We start from the raw sequence: 18594 nt of genomic DNA, 5'->3' as shown, positions 1-18594 counted from the left end.
CGTCTTCGAGTTTATAGCTCCCTGATTTTGATCGCATAGTTTTTTTTTTTTTTTTAATTTTTTTTATTGCTAAGTATTTTTTGGGCAGGTGGTTAAGTTTTATTCTTTTATTACTAAATAGATTAACTTTTTCATTTTATAAGTTTTTAGTTGAACGAAAAATGGAATTTGAACGTCTGTATTTTAACTTGCGTAAAACGTTGTTATTTGTAAAATGTCTTATCCCCGGAATAAAATGTTTAACTTTTTAAAAAGATAAATAAATGAATAAATAAGTAAAATCAATGAATGAACTAATGTTGAATTAATGTTGTTGTCCTTTTGGAACAAAATAAAGAAAATAAATAAATAAAATGAATAAATGACTGAATGAATGAATGAATAAATAGACAGATAATCAAGGAAGCAAAAATATATACATAAATAAAATCAAGAAATATTGAAGTTCAAAAGTTTAAATGCATTGAATAAGTGTGTTTTAGTATCACTAGGAACCCCTCTTTCAACACTGAAAATGTTCTCGTATCTCGAATCTACACATCAGAATACTACAGACTGCCGGTAGATCTGCATGTAAGGTTGTCTGTCAAGGGGCTTACCTCAAAGTCATTTCGTTTCAAAAGTCGAATCGCCAATTCTGGTATCTTAATGTCTACTAAAATGTGTGTCTGTTAGTATGTGTTTACGCAAATATAAGTTTTACATCACGTCTTGTCGTATGCTTAACCCGCTCATTCACAAAATTTCTGAAGCATACAAACGGAAATGGTCCAGAAGTTGCCCTAGAACTTCTCAAGATTTTAAACTGAGAAAGAATGTCGCACCTACATCCACCTTATGGGAAGAAGATCGCTTTTTCCATTCACTCTCTAATTTCGGAGGTAACTGAAAACTTGCTGAGGAAAATTGAAATATGTTTCATTCTCTAACACAGCGTTTCTTAATTTGTTTGATAAGTGGATTCCTTTGGAATGTTGATTCCTTTATTGTGGAACCCCTGATTTTTCCTCAATAGTATAGTTTGCAGACAACATTCTAGGAATGTTTTTTTTTTTTTTATAACTAGAGCACTTTTTATTGTTTTAAAAAATGTTCTTCGACCTAAAAAAAGTAATTTCTAAACTAACACAAATTTCTCTTAACATCTACAGCTCGTTTCAAACACATTTTAAAATTTTATTATGAATGGTACCCATTTTTACTATGACATCCTTTAATATCAGACTTTATGATGAAAGTTGCATCCTCAGATCAGGTTAAGCACTAAGTCTATTGAGATATTTAAGGTTTTGTTGATAGATCAGTTGAGAACAGAAATTTAGTTGCAAATAGTAAAAGTTCCAACAAGGAATTTCGTGACAATGGAGAGCATTCATGTTTTTAAATTGCACCAGTATTTCACTGAATTGCATCATTTTTAATTTCTGAAGCAAGGAAGTATAAAGTGCCATTTTCATAAAAGAGTCGTATTCTAGAACTGACTTAATTGAGGGCCATACATTGACAATAAATGGCCTTTCAATCCACTATTGATATTTTCTCAGTCGTCCATTCCGAGAATATTCATTAAACACTTCATTCAAACCTTATTTTTTAAATGACTGATTTGAACGTTTTGAAAAAAAAAAATAAATAAATAAAAAAAATAAATAAAGAAAAATTAATTTGAATTTTGTCATCTTGAATCCAAATTATGTTTTTCGCAATCACGAGTGTGTGTGTTGTGTGTGTGTGGGGGGGGGTATGTGTGTTTGTGTGTAGGCATATGTGTTTATGTCTGTATGCAGGCATGAGTGTGTGGGTGTGTGTGTGTTTGTGTAGGTGTCTGTATGTATGCGTGTGTGTGTATATGTTTGTGTATGTGTGTGTAGGTGTATATGTATGTATATATATGTGTGTGTGTGTGTATGTGTAGTATATGACGCAACCTGGAGACGGTTTTCGTTATAGGAGCAGCACCGTGAGGATCCGGTCGACTGTGATGCTGCAGAGGGTGCTGGGAAAATAAAATGAGAGCACATCAAAAGAGTCAAATGAAAGCAATAAGCAATCGTGATTGCTCAAAAAGAAGCAAGTTTCGTGGAACCCTTGACTGCTTTTTACGGAACCCTAGGGTTCCGCGGAACACAATTTAAGAAATGCTGCAACACATAGTCATTGAATCAACATTTGTGTACCCAGTTTCTCTTAGGGAGTATATTCTTGAATGCAATGCACAAAACTTTATCTCTCCATTCAACAAGGAGGTAGGAGAGACATTGAAGAGATCATGGAGCGTGATGACCCCCCTCCTCCCCCTTAACCGTCGACAATATTATCCATCCATCATTATTGTTTGTGATCATAATTTAATAATTGCATACGAGATGGATAGATGTAGAATATCACGCGAATATATTACTACACGTTGTGTTCAAATACGTTATGAATGAAGCTTAAATGTTTTTCTTTAATCTTTTTGATTTATTTATTATTTGTTTAAGTAAATATTTTAAATAATGCTTCATTTCATTGCTTCTGATGTTGATTAAAGCTTGTGCCATATTATTTGCCTTATTCCTCGCTGATTACTTCTTATTTATTTCGTACTTAAAGTTCTACATTTTTTAGCATGACACCCACTAAAGTGCTAATCTGTATCTTCCCTGAGGAAAGGATCTACAGATAAAGTAATAAAAATTTACATAATATGCACCGCCAGGTCAATTATTCCATCCGAGACTGCAGTTTCGTGCTTTTTAGCACTCATCACCCCGGAATAGGAAGTAACTGAGCTGGAGGAGGAAAACTATTTAAAGAAGCCAAGAGATCCAAACAAACTGGTAGCTAATGTAGAAACAGCACACCAGACAGTTGATGCGGTTCAACTCAAAGATTAAAGGCAAAGCTAGGTATTTTGCAGTAAGTCACCAGCCCTAAGCCTCAAAATTAAAGTTTGTTTCCAATTTTCTCTGCTGACCTTACAAATTTTTCAATAACGGACCCTCACAATAATTTTTGGACAGACCTTATAGACTTTTTTTTCAAATCTAAAAACAATGCTGTAAAAGCTATTCCAACAGACAGGAACTTCATTACAGTACACTCAGAAAGTTAATCCGAGAAGGAATTTCCAATCAAGGACCCTATCCCTTCCGCAAAGTGGTTGGCAGGGAACCTCCCAAGCTCGAGGTCGCAGTCTCAAACTATCAACTGTGAAATGCAGACGGCAGCGAAATGCGAAAGTCAATTCCATTCCTACCGTCTTCCCCATGCCAAGTCGCTCTGTAATGGTTTTCGTTATCAGGGCTTCTAATAGCGACGAGTAATTGGAGTGAAAATGCATGTTTTGGCGGAATAAGGCATAACCTCTCCTTCGTCCACTCAGCCACGACGTCAGCCGAGTTGATGGAGGTATTTCTTAAGCGCTTATGAATTCCCTGGCTCGAGTGGCTGATGATCTCTCTAATGCTTTCTCAATAGCTATCGCAAAGACGTCTGGATATTAGCTGCTATGGTATGTAATTATATCTACGCTGTTATTCGCGATTAGCAGTAAAGTATAATGAGGGCTAAATCGCCCACTAGAGGGTGATTGGAGATTCTAAGAGCATTTGAAGCTGAAATAGTACTGTTACGTTAAAAAACGAGCTGATGTGTGCATCACATGACTTCCTTTTACTCCAATTTAATGTCATTTCCCCATTATTGGCAATTTTATCGTGATTCAATAGTTTACTCTCTAAATATCACCAACAGTGGCCAAATTGAAACCAAATTAAAGAAAAAAGAGTCGCCAAATTTGTCGCCAAGTTGGCGACGAAAAGACCAGCGATATATATCGTCAGGTGTCCGCCAAATTGCAACACCACTTTAGTTTACATCGAAATTAACAATGATTTCCCCCAAAAAAAGGGGTAAACGACCCCTTTAGAAACATCTGAATGCAACGAAAAGGGGAGGTGCACAACTTTGGTACGTAGACCCCACTAGGAGTCTACGTACCAAATTTCAACTTTCTAGGACATACCGTTCTTGAGTTATGCGACATACATACGCACATCCGCACATACGTATATACAGACGTCATGAGAAAACTCATCGTAATTAACTCGGGAATCGTCAAAATTGATATTTCGCGTGTCTATACGTTCTTAGGCACTTATCAACGTGTGGTCGAGTCGGAAAAAAAAAAAAAAAACCTCATCATTTATTCTGGGGTGAGAAAAAGAGAAATTTAAGTCGATTTTTGAGTGAAATTTTTTTCTCGAATACAATGCTACTTCCTTTTTGTAAAAGGAAGCAAAAAATAGAATTATCTGCATAGATTCGAAGTAAACAGCATTATTTTGATCTATTAAAATTGAATACTTACAGATAAAAAATTCTTGCTTTTCATTATACTGCCCTTTATTACATTAACTCTGTCTTTAAGGCAGTTTAGAACTAAAGAGCATTAATTTGAATCTCTACATAGTATAAAATGAAGTCTCCAAAAAGCGTCTGTTTGTGTGAACGCGCAAAACTCAAGAACTACCCGGCCGATTTCGCTGAAATTTTCACAGCATCTTTCTTTCAGCCCCGGAAAGGTTTGCATACCGGTTCGAAAGAAAATCGACGAGTAGTTCTTTTCTTTTTTCAATTTGGGCACAATTTTCACATAAATTCCCGAATATGGAGGTGAAAAATTATTTTCATAATATTAATATTGCATATCGTTGGAAAGAACAGAATTTTCCGTGTTCTACGCATTTTTTTTCAATGCTCTAACTGTTTAACTTAATTACGGCGTGAGTTATTTGCGCTTTTAGCTTGAATTTTTTTAGGTTTAGCTGAAATTTAGGTTTTACTTTCTTCATTAAAAAAATCAGTAAAAAGGGAAATCCTTCAATTTTCTTTTTGACACCATACGATAGAGCGACATTTTTTACTCCAGATCTATCTCAACCTATGGTCGAAAAACTGAGCTTCTTTCTTCAAAGGAAAAAAAAATACAAGCCTTTTTAAATAACGTTCAAAACATATCATTTGCATTCAAGTTGTTTCCCATTTTATTTCCGCGTTTCCACGGTTACGTTTTTTGAATCCATTGTTTCTTTCCAGTTTTCTCACTTTTCTTAAACTTATTTTATTTTGTGTTTTCATGGTTACGCTTTTTAATCCATCTTTATCACTTTAATTTCTTAAAAGTAATATATCTTATCATTGTTTGGAAGATAAATTTTGCATGACGGTTTTTATTATTATTATTATTTTTTATTTAAGCCTGATTGTTAAATATATACGTCACTTGACACAATTTTAATTTTCAAGGTAGACCGGGCAAAGCCGCGCAACGCAGCTAGATATTTATAATGCTTTAATCATGTATATATCCAGATAAAAATATTATTGCTTTTCATAATACTGTTTTTTTATTAGTTTTCTTTTACTTACTCTGTCATCGGCATCCGTTAAAGAATAGCCAATGACTTTTTAACGGATACCACCAACAAAAAATGAATATTTGTAATTATAAAGATATTTCAGAAATAGAATAATGTTACCATCACGAAATTTCACCTTTTTTTCCCATATAAATGCTTCATACTAAAAGGAAAATTAAACTAAACAAGTGTCTAAAACTTTAAGCATTTGGCACTAAAAAATAATCCTTGTTCCCCTCTAGGATTTGTTTGTGTGCTAATTTAATTAGAACCATTTAAATATTAAAGGTTTGCAAAACTGGTTTATATTTCAGAACATACAAGTTACTCGTGAGAAAGATTCTAACGTGTGTTTTTACTTAGCCTGGTTTTCGATTATTGGCATGGATGAGGATAAATTCCTAAGAAAGCAATGATCTTGGATACATTTCATGCTTGCTCCAGAGAAACCTTGATTCAAAATTTTTATTATGATTACTATTAATATTGCTGTTGCAAGGCAACAAAATTTGTCACAATGGGTTTTATAATTAAACATTTAATGGGGAAATGACATGAAATTTGCTGTTTTCAATTCTAACTGAAATAATAATTTTATTTTAGAATTGAATTTTTTAGCGTTAAATCGTACCTTAAGATTAAGCAAATCATTTAGTAAAATCTCGAAGTAGTTGCTGAGATTTAAGCAAAAGCAGGTCTCAGATTTCTCCGTGCGAATCCGGCCAAGTATAATAAAAGTGCTTAAAAGGAGTTAATATTTCAATCTCTATTTAGGGGTTTTCTCCCCTTCAATGAGAGGAGGGGGGGGGGAATAAATAAATAAATAAAAAAGCTGGAGTCGGAGTCGAACGTTTCAAAATACAGTAGTTGGAGTCGACGATTTTTCTTCCCGACTCCGCAGCCCTGTATAAAATATTATATCAGAGTTTAAAATCCTTAAAGAGATCGGTAAAAAAGTTAATGAAGGAAAGTCACTATCGTCTGCTATTTTCGAGAAAGTGAGATTAGAAACATTTAGCAGTGGGATTGATTCCCCTCAGAATAACCAACTTAGCGTCGAAACTTGCACTTGTGGGTTGGGGAAGGGGATGTAAATAAACTGTCTGTTCACATGATTATAGTTAATAACAGAAAGCTGTCCTGTTCCCACTGCGTGTGATCCGTTTTTATACATCGCTGCTACAGCACTGTCTCTTTTATTTCTCGCAAAAATACTTGCCAAACTCTTTTAGCTCTTTATAAGGTCATTTTATCTATTCATGCTTCATTAGAATAATATATTATAATATGGTGTATACTGTCGTACCTCGATATAAGGTAACCAATTAAAACCTTTGCAATCAACATGAAATTTTAAAATGATTTTTTAGAACTTTCATGTAGAGTAAAGCTGCTTACAAATATGCCCAAGCAGAGAACTGATGTGCATTTTATCTAACTTAAAATTGTCATTAATACTGGACTAATAGGTTTTTTTTCTTTAGTTGAAGCACAATGGTTTCTAATTGTTTTCTGAAAATTTCCTTCGGCTTCTCATGACTGGTAAAAAAAGTGCGATAGGTACACTCTGAGTGCCCTCGTTATTGCTTTATATTTTAGTGTCACTGTCGTAATATTCACTTGCTACTGCATTCGGTGCATCACATGCTTCGTCAATAGGAACACGACTTTTCATAGAAGTGAATCGATTAAGCACTGAAATCATATAAAGAAATCAGACAGAAGTGACCTTATAAGCGATTGATCTATTAAGACTTGACCATAAATTCGATAAGATATATCATAGAATTCCTATTCAATGAGCTGGGACTTTAGAAAAGTGACCTTATATGCGGGGTGATCATATAAGCGAGTGACCTTATTTCGAAGTCTGACTGTTATAATAATTATTATTATCGTTAAATTATCAATTAGACTCCAGTATATTAATATTGAATTGATAATAATAATATAACAATGATGGTGGTGTTTGTAATAATTACTATTATTATTAATCTTAGGTTTTCCATGGAAAGGACCTGATATAGAGTTAAATATTTGTGTACAAGTTTAGTTATAACTGGAATACATTTACATGAATCACCTGCATAAGATGCTTTTTATTTTACATGATTATTTTTCATGTTTGCCTTGAAATAAGTAAAGCTGATACTTAGATCTTGTCTTGTTTACTTTTATAAAGTTCTTTTCCAACTAATTTTGCACTTTCATGATTGCATTTTACGCGATGGTTTTTTTTCTTTTTGCATTTAAATTATTTATTTTTTATTCGAATAATTAGTTTAAATAGTTTACTTGTTTGTTGTGAAAAACCTCTCCTGAAATTTACATTTTTTTACCACTTTTTAGTTCTTTTCATTCAAGTAGTTTCCTACTATTGTTTTAAATTGACTCTTATTTTACTGAAAAAAATTACTTTGAAAATATGCTATCACAAAAATCTTATATTAAAGGATTCTTATTTGAACTAAAACGTCGCGAACCTGTAATTAAAGAGAAGTGAATTCAGCGAAAGTTCTATCACTGTCCCCTATCAATGAGTCAGAAGGTTAACTTAGTAAAAGCACGTGAGTTGAATAACATTCGGACAAAATTTATTCCCTGTCAAGTCGGTAATGCTATAAAATGACAAAAACAAAGTTCGTTTTCATTATTCAGGACTGTCGTAAAAATTTTTCTGAATCTGTTATTTTGTTTTTAATTGAAAGAAAGGCACATGCCCCTTCTTTTGTGGTAAAATATTTCTATCATTGAGCATTTCTTGTTCTGTGTTTTAAATTTGATACATAAAAACGAAAGTAGAAATACTATGTCAAAAATTAGTTTCAATATTAGATGGAAATTATATTGTGACAAATTCTGCAAATAGTAATTATTTTTATGATTAATTTGTTGTAATCTGGCAAAATTTGACGTTTACTGTCCAACCACGGATTGTATGGAATTTTCAAACGTCCAGATGAGACGAATCTATCTGAATGAGGGGGAAAAGTAAAAATCTGATACGTGTATTCCGCTTATTTGAATCAGACTCTGCTTCTGCGAAAGCTGACATCGCTAAAAATAATAGAGTTGTCCATTTCCGGCTGTAAAACGGATGTTTGTCTTTCCATACAATCCGTGGTCAGACTGTATTATTTTTCATCTAAAATTATCTTAGTAACGTAACCTGTAAATAGTTTCTTATAATGAATAAACATCCCCCTTACATTTGAATGAAGTATACGCTCCCCTATTTCTGACTGATAAAATTCGGGAATGAATAAAAAGAAAATGTGAGAAATATTGGTAGAACGTAGTAGGATTTTCTGGATATTTCTTTGCTGGGTATAAAACGCTGGGCGTCTTGTGAATAGAGGAGGGGGGGGGGGGTGAGTCTGCTTTCTAACTGTGAAATCTCGTTTCAGCCGTTACTCTGGAGAGTGTGTATTAGCCTTTGCGCTGTGTTTTTACGTATTTTGATGTAAATACGTGTGTTACCTTTGAGTTTACGGTGTTAATTGATATTTGCCTAATTGCTATGGTTAAATTAGCAGTTGTTAACGATATTTCTTACACATGGTTGTAAATAAATTTCTTCTGTTTTCTAAAGAACTGTATCGTCATTTAAAGAAAGTTTGAAGTTGCACCGAACTCGTAACAATATTTTTTCTTCTGCAAACTGATACAAAAATATAAGAAAATATGTGGCCTGCCTTGTTTAGTGATCAGAGGGGTCTGACTGCGATGGAGTTGTCAAAAATCTCGGCTCGGGCATGGACGTAATTTCTCTCTCCTGTCCTTGTCCTTCCTTTGTGTGAATGTGTTGTTATGCTATGAATGGTTGTCTACCCTATGAATGACATCTTATGGCATGTGTGCACTGTGGAAGTTGGACTTCACACCGAATTATGGTACAGTTGGAAAAGTGAAGCAGCGCACCCCAAATTGCCAGGCTAGCTGGCACAAGACAAACATAAGAAAAATATGAGTGAAATAAAATTAAAAAATAAAATAAAGCATAAAAAGGAAATGGAATGTATACTGTAGTTGGTAGAAGTTTCTCCTCGGGAGAGGTTGTTGATTATAAAACCCTCTCTGGATGGGGAGGGGGGGGGGGCTGGAGGAGGGCCCCATCCAAAATTTTCTTCTGATGGTGTTTTGTGTTGATCTTAAGTTGCTAAACTGTTTTCTTGGGTGATGTTGGTCATAACAACCCAGAATTTTCTCTTGGAAGGGGGCCTGGTCTTAACAATTCAGAATTTTCTGGCATTCACTTTCCGTTCTCGCACTTTCAGTTTTCCAGAAACTATTTTCTGGATCTCTTCTCCAGATTATACTGGTTCTCTTACCCAAGTTATAAGAAATCCTCGTAATGGTGCCTTTTACTAGACTAATGACGATTTTCTTTACCATAATATCGACGAATTCGAAGAATAACTTTAGTTTCTGTAATTGTAATTTGTTTCTTTTCTCTAAACGATGATGGTTCTTTTGCCAATAACGGACTGTTAATGATCTCTCTCATTGTTTACAATGTTTTTCTCCTAATTATGCTTATTATCTTCTCTAAATGTTACATAGTTTCAAGCAATGACTATGTTGGATAACTCCTATCAAAATGTTTACATTCTTATGTAAGTAGTTAAAGATAAGTATAGGCAAAATAAAAAGCGAAGTTTAGCGGTCAATCAAAAGAAGAAAAAAAAGATATTTTTCAAAAACCGGCTCATATAGCTTTCAGTTTTCATTGACCATGGATTGATTCTACCATTCCTTGATCAATCACACGTCGTTTCTCTTCAGAACTTGAGTAGCAAAAAAGCTGATACCTTATCTGAAATTATTATTATCATATACTGTCTGACCACGGATTGTATGGAAAGACAAACATCCGTTTTACAGCCGGAAATTGACAAATCTATGATTTTTTACCGATGTCAGCTTTTGCAGAAGCAGAGTCTCATTCAAATGAGCGGAATACGTGCATCAAATTTTTACTTTCCCCCCTTATTCACATAGATTCGTCTTATCTGGACGTTTGAAAACTCCATGCAATCCGTGGTTGGAGAGTATATATGTTATTTCCAAAAGTTTTTTTTTTTTTTTTTTTTTTTTTTTTTTAATGACACGTACCTCAATACTTGATGCCCATTATGACGCCTCAATACGTGATCGAAATTCATGTGAAAGGCATCATTATATAGATTTTTTTTCACCGCTTTCGTCAAAAAAAAAAAAAAAAAAAATAGACAATTCACATTTTTGGTTAATTTGTCAAAAAAAAAAAAAAAAAAAAAAGATATTTATTTTGTTTCCCATTATGCATTGCTTCAATGCGCTGCATCCTGAAATGGAGACACATTGGCTTGGTTGGTTAGAGCGTCGTGCTAATAATACACAGGTTCGTGAGTTTGAATCCCTGCGGGTCGATTATTATAGTTTTAATTAATTATTTTTATTAGCAGAACTCTAATACAAATTTCCACTAATATGTAATCTGAACTCATTGCAGGATTCTGTGCGACAATTCCGTTTTTGTTAAAATCAGGAAACATGAGATAGATTTTAACACGGGAAATCGTAGTGTAACTTTTTAAAAATATTTTAACAAAGTAGAAGCATTAATTTCAATTTATTTTGTAGCTTTATTACGCATTGCTTTAGTGATTAGCACCCCGAGATGGAGGACCATTTGTTCAATTGGTAGGAACGTTCTGCTAATAACTCGAAGGGCTTGGGATAGGTCGGTAAAAATCGTTTTAGAATGACTTATATTCTTCTGCTGAATTCTGGTCCAAATCTTCATGAATATAAAGTCTTAATTCATTGTTCGACGGTTTCAAAACCACAATAGTGTTATTGTGTTGAAATCCGAAAAATAAATGCTGATTTACATGGTACATCGCATATACAGTATATGAATTCACAAAGTTTTTTTGTGTAGGGGGGGACGCCATAATCTCATTAATACTTCATAAAACTTTGAAAGTAAGACATAAAAATATTAAATAATTATTCACCGCTATCAATGCGCAACGAACAAACAGATCACAGTTTTGTTGTCATTCAAATAATTACTGTAAAAACAGTGTTTTTAATTTCTTTCGTCGAGCGCGAATGCTTCGCGCGAGTTAGGTAGTTATTTTTTCTTTACAAATAATAAAGCTGAAAGTCTGGATTTCTGTCTGGGTGTTTGTGAAGCGCATAGCACCTAGACCGTTCAGCCGATTTTTATGAAATTTGGCGCAAAATTAGTTGTATTATGAAGGTGTGCAGCTCGAGAAGCGATTTTTCGAAAATTCGATTTTGTCCTTTTTCTTATCCAATTTTAAGAACATTTTACCTAGCAAATTTCCATAACATGCACGAGCAAATTTCCATAACATGGACGAGCAAATTAACATAGCAAATTGGCGAGATATTCATCATACATTATTTTTGTAAAAATACAGGCGAACCAAATGACCTACTAATTTTCTACTACGGGCAAAGCATTGCGGGTACCGATAGTAGATTAAAATAAAATCAGCAGTAGTTGACTCTTCACTTGTAGTTAAGACGCATAAAGAAAAATAGATTAATTAAAAAAAGACAAGTATTAAAAGATCCGCTAAGAATACGTTGAAAGGTCAGCATTGCAAATTTTAAACCATTTTATAATTTTGTAATTTTTGTACAAATTTATAATTTCTCTTGTTAATGTATATTTTTTAGAAGTGTCAACTACTAAAGCGAATTTCAACTACTGCTCGTTTTACCTTATATCTCAACCTCAACGAATAAAGCTAAAAACTTTTATTGCTACCCAATTTCAATCACGTTCTTAATTAAGGGAATCTTTTTCTAAGATTTTTACCCACATTTAGTTCCGAGAAAATTAACGATTGCTCTTCTAATCGTACAAAGAGAGAATATTTTTCCAGGGAAAAGGAGGACGGGGGGGGGGTGTAAAAGGACAACTTCTCGATTCTCAGGTGTAGGTGTCGCCTGCGGAAATCGAAGATACTTCAGGTAAGGGGGGAGGCCGGCCGGCGCTGTCCGCCAGCCCGGAACTAAAGTATTACCCCGAGGTTCTTCTCCACTTAATAGATAATTAGGGCTCGCACTTAAAATGATTACTGCGCCTCGAAGCGGGGCCACCGCCCAAAACGGCTCCCGAAGATGACCGCTCTACTTTCACGCTCTACCGGACAAAGATGGAGTTTCGGCTATGCCGAAATGCAGGACTGAGACTAAATCAGGTCCGCCATATTTGTCCTACCTCTGCAATTTCTAAATGTGACGGAATGATTTTTGATCCAAAAATAAAGTTTAAGTGAGTTTTGTAAAACTACGTTAATCTAAACATTATTGCTTTTTTATTTTATTGTAAGCAATTCGAAGGTAACAAAATACTAAAAAACGAATTGTAAAAATTTATTTTTATTTTATTTATTTATTTATTTCGTATATTTTTTTTATTCGTGCAAAAAATGATTTTTGTGGAAAAAAATGTCATTTCGTCATAAACCTAAATAAAGAAAAAAACTAATAAATATGTTTATTTTTTCAATATTTTGTCTTGTTTGAATTGCTAACAATGGGAAGAAAAAAAAAATATGTATATATATATATATATATATATATATATATATATATATATATATATATATATATATGTATATATATATATATATATATATATATATATATATATATATATATATGACCACACTCGTTGGGTTTCTTGTCACTGAAAGTAAAATCTAATGGAAATGGAAGAAGAAATTTGCATCCATCATATTATGAATGGTGATTTTTTAGATTAGGGAATACGATGTATATCCATGAAAAAAGAAATAGTAATTATGACGTACAATAAAGATATAGATATTGCGACCAATTTGCACCCGTACACTTATCATACAAAATATATTTACAGCGTATACGCTATATAATGGTATTTTTATTTCTTATCAATCTTAACTGATGGGAATCAGTAATTTGAAAATTGTGAAGTTTTGCTATTAAAGTTATTTATAGGTGTTTTTCCTGGAGAAAGAGAAGCGTGATTTTACACACATGCGCACAGAAAACCGTTTTTTATTGTAAAATCTGCTTGAGTTAAGCCTTGAATGAACGCAGACGATTTGTAACCATGACGAAAAAAATTAAATATAAAACGCAACGAGATAGTCTTGTTCTCGTCTTTATGGGAACCTGAAAAATCAAAGGAACATCAAAAACGGTCAGGTGAGGTAAATAAGCAATTCGTCATTGCTCAAAAAAGAAAGAGAAAACTGGCATAATCTTGCAGTAAGTTGTAAATGAGTAGATAATAAAAAGAGTGAAATTTGAAAATCATTATTTATACTCGCTTTTTAAAAAAATATAATCGCCATTGTGCTTTTTTTTGTAGTTATGTATTTTAAGGTTTCCCTTTTTCAATTTTTGCTCATATGTGTTCCTGGGTGGGCGAAAACATGTTTAAAAAGAAAGAGTGTTTAGCAGCAATTATTATATTCTCTCTAATCGTTTGTTTTGAATTCAATAAGTACCTACTAGAAATTTTTTTTTTTTTTTCAATTTTTTTTTTATTGCAGCTTTGAAATTAAAGTTCAATTCGGTCCGTTCTTTTACCGTTCATATTAATAGGCTCAATGAATTAAATATTTAGTTTCTTCCTAAACAATATTTATATATTGTTTATAATATATTGTTTATAATATATATATATATATATATATATATATATATATATATATATATATATATATATATATATATATATATATATATATATATATATATATATATATATATATATTAAGAGGGAAGATTGTTTTGTACGGACATCTACTACAATAGTTCTATTAGTAAATATTGCTTAGAGCTTCGAAATCAGAAAGTTTTACTCATTAAAAGGGGGGTTTTCCTTGCAACCCTGAATTAAGTGCACCGTATTATGTTTTACAGAGCTGTTCTATCACATTGTTGCTTTTACGTAGTCAGGACTTGGGTGGGCTAAGCAGATATGCAGACAAGGGGCGATTTTTAAGCTTACTCACCTCTAATGCACTGGCTTCGTGTTTTATAACTTATTCTAGTGTGGTAGCTTACGTATATCCAGGGCCCGATTAATCTCTGAAATCAGTTGAAACTCGGCCTCATTTTCGCCCCCCCCCCACCCCACTTTTTGTTCGGGGAAATTTTTCTAAACATTCTATGCACATTGATGCAAAACTATCTAATGCTAAGTGGCCCAGAAAAATTCAGAGTTAAGTTTATTCACTTTACCGACTGACGGAAATTTTGTTTATTACATATGTTGCACTTGAATTCTCAGCAAATTTGGGTTGTAACATTTTGAATCATATTTGACACTTCACGAAGGAAATTAAATGTCATAAAGGTACTAACAGAGTTGAATCAAATGTCACATTTGAAAATCTAGCTTGTAGCTACATTTAATCAAATGTGTCCTCACTTTCAATAATTTAACTCTTTTAATTTAGTAAGTTCATATGTTTGCTATATCTTTAAGAAGCACAGTCAGGAACAGAAACTGGAATTGTTAAGCACAGTTTTATAGTGAAATTTAGGCCCCCTAAAAATTCTGAGAGCAAACTCAAGCTTTCCGAGCCTTTTAGGTAATCAGGATCTTCGTATATCGATATAAAGATTTTTTTGAACCAGACTCTCCGGGATAAATAAATACCTTTGTGCAGAACAGTAAAGTAAGACAAACAACGTTAGAAAAAGCACAAATTTGCAAATTTGTGCTTTTTCTAACGTTGTTTGTCTTACTTTACAGACTCTTCCGGGTCGAAAACCGTATATCAGGCTTATTTTCAATGCTATAGTGATCTTTCTACAAATCATTCCCAACCAACTCTTTGTGAGATGCTGAATCTATCCTTTAAGAAACGCAAATAATAAAGAATATAAGTTGTTGAAATTTAAATTGACGGGAAAACAATATTAGAATTTAGCTAAAGTCTACACTTAAAATATTTCTTAGACAAAAAGTTCCAAGTGAAGAGTGAAGCTTCAATCGCAATTAGTTTTTTAAAAATATGCCATGGAATTTCATTGAATGTTGTGAGTTATTTGAGACTAAATCTATCTAGTTTCAATCCAGATATCGACTCCCTCGTGGAGGAAAAACAGTGTCGAACATCCCATTCTCTCTCAGCTTTAACTTTGATGACTTGATGTAGAATTTTCTTAAAGTTGTGCCAGCTAAGGGAAGATATTTTCTTTATTAAGAAATTATTTTATAAATTCTTCTTGTGCAGCATGTCTACATCAGTGGCACAGCATAAGGGAAGATGGGGATCAACATCTTCAGAACTCTTTTTGCTTTTAACGCATATTTTCGAGAACAATACGGTAGTTTTTTTTTCATGCCTCCCCCCCTCCCCAGAAGGTAAATTTTGGCTGTGCAAGTGATTATACAACAGTTAGTGAACCGCAGTGGTGTTTTATACCAAACTGGTGGTTTGTTCAGCTAAAAAGGTTAGGAACCGCTGTTACAGATCGATTACCATAGATTTAGGGTGAATCTCTATAATTAATAGAGATTGATAGACTTCTAAAGGTAAAAGGGTCTGCGCTGGAGAAGGGACTTGTACTTCGACAGAACTTTAATCTCGCTTTTTTTTCTCCTGATGACCTAAAATGGCGCTGCCCACTTGGTGTCCAGCTAAGGGTCTCTAATCTATATTCGAGTCGCGCGTTTTCCCTGCGTAATAATAATAACAACCGGCAAGGAAACAAAAAAAGAAGGAAGACCTTACAAAAGATAATATCCCCCGAAGAACGGCATACATTATGCAACTCGCATTTGCCACCGGAGCATTACGTAGAGAGAGAAAAGGGAGCCACAAATAATGTTTTTGCCAAGAGACAAAGGATTTATGTGAGGGGGTGGACGACGGGGGCGCCTTCGGACTTCTCACCTCGCCGGCTGAAAAATGGAGTTAAGGGGGTGGGGTAGAAATAGATCTTTCCTCCTTTATTGTGGATTTCGTTGGGCAAAGTGCCGAGAAATTGCTCGAATGGTTGTCCGAGAAAACCAGCCAGCGAAGAAAGGCTCAATTTTGCGCATTAGATACCTCATATTGTAGAAGAAAGACTTCTGCTCTTTAATGTTTGTACCTAATTACTTTCGCACAAAATCTTTCCAAGATAAATTAATTGCATTCGAGGAAATTGATTTTGTTCCTTTTAAGTAAAATAAGGTTCTGGGGTATTTCTAGTTTTTGATTAAGAATAAGTGACAAAAATTTTGCTTTAGTTACGAATGCCTTAAATATAGTGATGGTTCAGTGCGCTCTTGTAAGTGACATTTCTTAAAATGCATATTACTTTAAGTAAGGTAACCGCTGATACGTTTTCTTCTTCTTCTTCTTTTTTTCATTCCTTATTTGCGCACAGCAGTGTGCAGTAATACTCATATAGCACTGCTCATCAGGCTTGACTTTCTGCCGGCAGAAACTAGTTTTTGCCGTGTCAGTGGCAGAAAATGGTTATAACCGGTTAAAACCGGCAGAAACTGGCAAAAACTTAAAATTGTCTTAAAAAACTAAAGTAATTACTAAATGATATTTGTTTAGGTAAACTAAAAAAATTAAAATTCATTTCATCATTGTAAAAAATAAAATGTTATGCTAGTGCCCTTGATTTAGTTCAGAAAGGGAAATTTTCATTTGCTGATTCTCGTAATATTTGGATTAATCTAACAAAGGACGAAAATCATATGGGTTCTTAGGATAGGAGTGACATACAGAATTAAACTGGCATTAGTGTTTGTAATTTGCTCGCAAATAACCTTCATCTAAATTGCTTGTGATTGAAATTATCATGTGCTTCAAGAAGAAAGTGTCAAATTTGACTTGCCAATATTTAATCTAGATTTTGTTCTTAATATCACAGCTTTGCAAAACAAATTGGCCCCACTTCTCGAAACTCATTTTTCTAGTCGAACTTTTACCACTACCCGAGTTACTACATGATGGACCACTTTAAAAAATTATACAATTTGAAAGTTTCATGAATATTGCTTGTTCCTTGATGCATTGCTTGCTAGCTCTTCTGTTGCAAGAATATTCTAAAGTTTCTCATTCGTGCATATTAAATTGAGAAACTATTTATATTTTTGGAACAACCTTTTCCAAGAAGCAACTGCAGAGTCCAAACAATGTAACATTTGATTCTGAATTGTGATAATATTGTAAATTAAACTATGCTTTGGTTAACAGTTAATTATTTTTCCATGCATTTTCTACTGTCTGTCAATAGTTTTTTTTTTTTTTTTTTTTTGTCGTTTTGAGAGTTTTTGCCAGTTTCTGCCGAAAATGTGGCAGAAAGTGGTTTTTGCCATGCCGGTTTTAACCGGTTTCTACCTGTGGTTTTAACCGTCCCGGCAGAAACTTGCCAGCCCTGCTGCTCATGCACAACACCTTGTAAAATTAGCTACTGGAATAACAGTCGTATTGTCAGTAACTTTTGAATTAAAACCCATGGGATTTTTCTTACAGTGCAAACCAATTTACAAATAATCGTTACCGATTCTCTTTTAACCTACTAAGTAAGAGTAAAAGAAAGACAAAAAAAAAGTATGAAAACAGGCTTAATGCATCTTAAAAATATCGCTGAAAACAAAGGAAAAAAAAGCAAAAAAAAAAAAAAAAAAAGTAAAATATTTAAATTAGTAAAACATTAAAAATCAGAAAATAGGGTATTGAGGTGAGGAAAATGTGTGTCTGTCGGTTTGTCTCTTCCTCCCCTATAAATAAAATAACTTTACAAGCTTTTTTTTATTGTTCGAAAGATCGCGACCCGGATATCTCATTCCCATATTTCACATTTTGGTTTGAGTGTCTTTTCGTTCAATTTTGAACAGTTCAAAAAAACTTGACATTAGCGCCTACGGAGAAATTTAAGGCAAATATACAGATCGCAAACTTAAAGACGAATTTGCTTCAAACAAACTACGTTGGAAAAAGTTCTTGATGAAGAACATGTATAAGAAAGATCTTTTTGATTTGAACAATCTTTCGTTCAGTTTTGAACAGTTCAAAAGCCCCTGTACATATGCGCTAACGATTGATAGGAAAGCTTTGAGTTATAAATTCTCTAGATCTATGAATTGGCGAGAACTGCTTTTCAGACTTAAGAAAAAAAACCGCTACCGTGATAATTATCATCTCTTCTCACAATCAAG

Source organism: Uloborus diversus, chromosome 4, assembly GCF_026930045.1.
Source record: "Uloborus diversus isolate 005 chromosome 4, Udiv.v.3.1, whole genome shotgun sequence".
NCBI lineage: Eukaryota > Metazoa > Arthropoda > Arachnida > Araneae > Uloboridae > Uloborus > Uloborus diversus.
Note: the sequence above shows the minus strand (reverse complement) of the source record.